The 4613-nt window shown below is 43.9% G+C and overlaps 1 pseudogene; it reads left to right on the plus strand.

Annotated features, from left to right (window-relative positions):
* Positions 1 to 2950: 2950 nt before the first annotated feature.
* On the plus strand, positions 2951 to 3071 carry LOC134968108 (5S ribosomal RNA; annotated as a pseudogene).
* The last annotated feature ends 1542 nt before the right edge of the window (positions 3072 to 4613 follow it).

The raw sequence follows: 4613 nt of genomic DNA on the forward strand, positions 1-4613 counted from the left end.
AGTTCGTATGGTTTGACCGATTCCGGGAGCCCTATAAGGCGCACATTACTTCTTCTGTTTCTGTTCTCTAAATCTTCGAGTTTCTCCTGCATGGACGTCACTATTTTATCCTGTTCCAAGAGGGCCGTTTTGGCTGTTGTTAAATCATCCTCAAGGTCTGAGATTCTTTGCTCCGCCTCCGACAAACGTTGGTCATGATGATTCAACTGAGTAAGGGCAGAGTCCAATGAGTCCTTCAATGGGGCCAATTTTTGATCCAAGAGGGAGGCCAAGATGTCAGTGATCTCATGCGTTGTGAAGGATTTGGCAGAATCCGTTGTTGTAGTAAGTGATGAGCATCGCAATGGACTATTATTAGAACCAGATGCCGGTGACTGAGGGCTATCTGCAGGGATGTTGTCTCGGCCCCGGCCTTTATTCGCTTGTGAACCGCGGGGGTTTCTGGGAGTTTTAGCCATGTACTTATCCATTATGAGACACTTATGGTGTATAGGGATCCGCAGGGTATGATAAGGTATAAAAAGTGCAGGCAGCTCCCACTCTATGTGTTAAGGATGGTCTGCAGTTTTTCTTCTCTTTTTCTTTCCTTCCCCCCCCCCTAAAATTGAATAAACGCTGCGGACCGGTCCGATGAGCAAGATAGACCCTGTAGCAATAGCCGCTTATATGTGGAAACAAAGCCCCAGAGCGGAAGATGGTAAAATGAAGAAAGAGAAACAAAAAAAAAATAATAATAATAATAATGACAAAACAGGAATAGAAATATCTCTGAGGGGCACACAGTATGGGAAGACAGAGTACTCGTCTGTCCTTACCCGCTTACTTCAGCCACAAAGCTTGGAAGGCAGGAGAATGGAATTGCAGGCTTTTCCAGTAATGTTTCCCACACTTAAGATGGCCGCCGGGTGATGTATTGCCCAAGGAATCCACCCCAGGGATCCTGTGTGTGGGCTCCGTGTTTGTAGGACGAATGCAGGCTGTATGCAGGGGGAGGCTAGGACCTGGATCGCCAGGTAACACACGCTGGGGAGCAGGAGAGACAGCGCTTCAGTCGCGGGCACGAACGGGGCGGGAAGCTCCGCTCCGTCACCTTAGCAACCCGCGGCCGGCGCCCAGCGCACTAGAGGTCCCGGCTGTGTGAAGGTGAGAGGGCCGCAACCCGCAAGGACGCTCTGAGCGTCCCCCGGCTCCGCAACCCGCCTCCTCCAGTCCCCCGTCCGCAGCAGTGGGGGAACAGGTGGCGTGGGTGAACCTGGTGGGCCAAACGGCTGGACTTTTTATCTTTTTAACGGACGCCGTGCAGGAGCTGATCTAAGGCACGTCCTTCTCCCTAGCCCGCCAAGCCACGCCCCCTATTTTTATATCTTTATTATTACACTCCAAATAATGTTTGAACTCATGCATATCACTACACATACACTTCAGTTTAGTAACAACAGTCACTGTCACATACTCGCTAATAGAAAGAGGGTTTTTAATTTTAATTTTATATATATATATAAAAAAAAATGTCCCCAATAATATCCTTTTAAAATATCAATTCTTCACAATTAATAATTTATACAGTAACAGGTACAAATATACTAAGTGTTGTACACAGAATTATATTTATAATAATCTGCACTTTCTATCTTATCATTCCTTCATTTGCATATCCACATTCATATATATTTATACTTATATATCTACATCTCAATTCATTTGTTTTTAATCTATATCATTTCCTTATTCTTATTGTCAGTACTACTCTGAATTAGTCCCATCAGCTCTTTTTATAGTATTTTAATTGATCGTCCGTCAAGAAATACTGATTGGTCCTTTTAATTGTCAATCATGACATATTATCCAATGGGAACCAACTGATTGATACTCACTATGATAGGTCAGAATACGTATCAATCCCCTGCCAAGAACCAATCAGTAAACAGTACTACTGCTATAAGAACAATCAAGGGTTTGAATCCACTGACGCCCTGTGACCAAGCTATTTGCGAAACGTACGTCAGGAAGAGAGGTAACAACCTCACGGTCACGTGGTGCGCACACGTGACCGCAACCAGCCGATCTCGGCAAAGTTCGTCGCTAAGGGAACCAGCCTAACAGGAAGTATAGTGCGGTCGGAGCACAGCAGCGGGCAGAACGCGGGCAGACGCGGCCAGCACCTTCCATACACCAGGATCTCCCTTATCATAGAAGTAGGACAAAACTTAATGAATGTACACCTGGATTAGGTAATACATTTGATACATGCACTTTTGCCTCTTTTTGCACGAAAAATTCATATCCACGTGGCACATAGACTTTTGTACTATATGCATAAGTGACAGCCAATCATCACCAGTAAGTGAACAAGTGCTAATTTAGGTGTGGTCCATATTGCTACCAAAACAGCGGATGCAGATACATCTACTATCTTTTGGACCCTATCAAACACACAAATGCTTTCTCTTTTTGCACTGCAGAAATCCATATTTTTCTGAAACACCAGCTGATGATATATATGGTATATAATCTGTTTTATTATTTTCCTATTGCTTAAAAATAATCTATGATGGGGCATTAGAGCTGAAGATTTCACTGCTTATGTTACTTTTTGCACAATCCATAGTGTATTCTCATACATCTATTTGTGTTATGGAGACCAAATTTGGAGGTTTCCCTCTCTGCATAGTCAAAAGAATATTATAATTTAGAATTATTGTTACTTGATATTCATATGAAATATCTGTGCAGCATAGATGTCTTTTCTACTTGTACTGCGACTGCTTTAACCGTGAAAATTTAGATGGGTATCTGAATTTTGTGTTATACGGTATCATCTGTGAGAGAAAAAATTCTTGATCATTTCTACACCAAATCAGCTGTTTCGATACCTGTGGTTCACATAATAACGCAAATCGGCTCTTATCTGTGCCCAATTAGGACACAGTGTGACAAGGGTAAGCATAAGGTCTGCGGTCATACCCCACTGGAGATGCCCAATCTCATCTGATCTTGGAAGCCAAGCAGTGGAGGGCCGGTTTAAGTACTTGGATGGGAGACCACCAAGGAACACCCTGGTACTGCAAATATTTGCCACCCTTTTTGTCACTAATATAGAGCATTGTCTTACATCTCAGCTATGACCTATGATTCAACTACCTGCTAGGATTCAATTCCCATTTGGGATGTACAGCAGTTTTCAAATGATGGTCATATATATATACACTGAATGAGCAACTTTTTTGACCACAGGTTGTCCTACAGTTGGGGTGTGTCTGTCCACAAATTCACAGATATACCCATCTCGGCCTATATTAGGTATTTGTACCTTGTAATCTATATATAATTTTCTATATTTTCGCAATGTCACTATTTAAACAATTATTGGCGCTCATTGAACTCCTCAATAATTAATTTTAATGAGAATTATTAAAGTATTGTATTTTAGTTAGCTATTGTGACATCCAGTCATAGAACATTATCTGTATATGAGTGCTTCCCAATAAGAGTCTTCTTTTTTTCTTTTTTTCCATGTTTAAAAATGTAAATAATGCAGGACCTTTCATGTCCTCAGAAAGACAGAGGATACGTAAATTACATCTTCTTGAGCGATTTTCCAAATCATCGACCTTTGTAATCAACTGGTAGTGTGATTTTTGCAAAGCTGCATAATCGGATTTCAGAACTGACATATCTTGAAAAGTTTCTCCCAAGCGCTGTTCCGTGGCCCCCACCGACTTAGACAACTGTTTCATTTGTGACTTAACGTCCAGCAAAGCCTGTTGCCATTTAGCAGTATGCACCTCCATTATAGGTCCCATGGCATCCTGTATCGCGCGGACCACATCCATCTGTATATGTAACCAGAGACCCAGTTAACTGACCTGGGCAATCTGCTGACTCCAGTGATATCAAGGGCGCCGTAGTGGTGCAGCTGGGAGAGGCCACAGACACATGCTGAGGGGGAGCGGCGGCCATCTTGGGTTCTGGGACCCGCTTCTCAGCCTTGTTACGCTGCACTTTTGGGGGCATAGAGGGGGACAAATATTTGTCCATATAGCTCCCTGGGTGTTCCCCTTCAATTTAAGGCCAAAAGCGCTGCTATCAGTGTTGGAATGCTGGCTCTAGGAGGTCCGGTAGCCGGGGGTGCCAGAGAGCCCTAGTGAGAAGCGTCTCCTCACATAGATGCCGGAACCGGAAGTCAAAGAGTGCATCTTAAAAGTACAACCCCATTCTCTTTCTTCTATTTTTGTGAGAGTACACAGCCCTGGGGTGCCCCAGTACTGATGGGCCGGGCTTGGGAGGTAAATTCTCCTGCTTTGACCACCTGTATTCTGTCGGTCAGAAAGTCCATGATCCGGGAACAGATTGCTTCCGAGACCCCTTGGCGAAGTAGTTTATGGTAGAGAATGCTGGGGTTGATTGTATTGAAGGCCAAGCTGAAGTCTACAAACAGGATCCTCGCATAGGTCCTTGGTGCAGAACACAAGGGCAGCAGGAACCAGGAACAAACACAGGGATGGAAGGAACCAAGGACAGAACACAGAGGCAGCAGGAACCAGGAACAAACATAGAGATGTCAGGAACCAGATACAAACACAGGAATGGCAGGAACCAAGGACAGAACACAG

Source organism: Pseudophryne corroboree, chromosome 10, assembly GCF_028390025.1.
Source record: "Pseudophryne corroboree isolate aPseCor3 chromosome 10, aPseCor3.hap2, whole genome shotgun sequence".
Lineage (NCBI taxonomy): Eukaryota > Metazoa > Chordata > Amphibia > Anura > Myobatrachidae > Pseudophryne > Pseudophryne corroboree.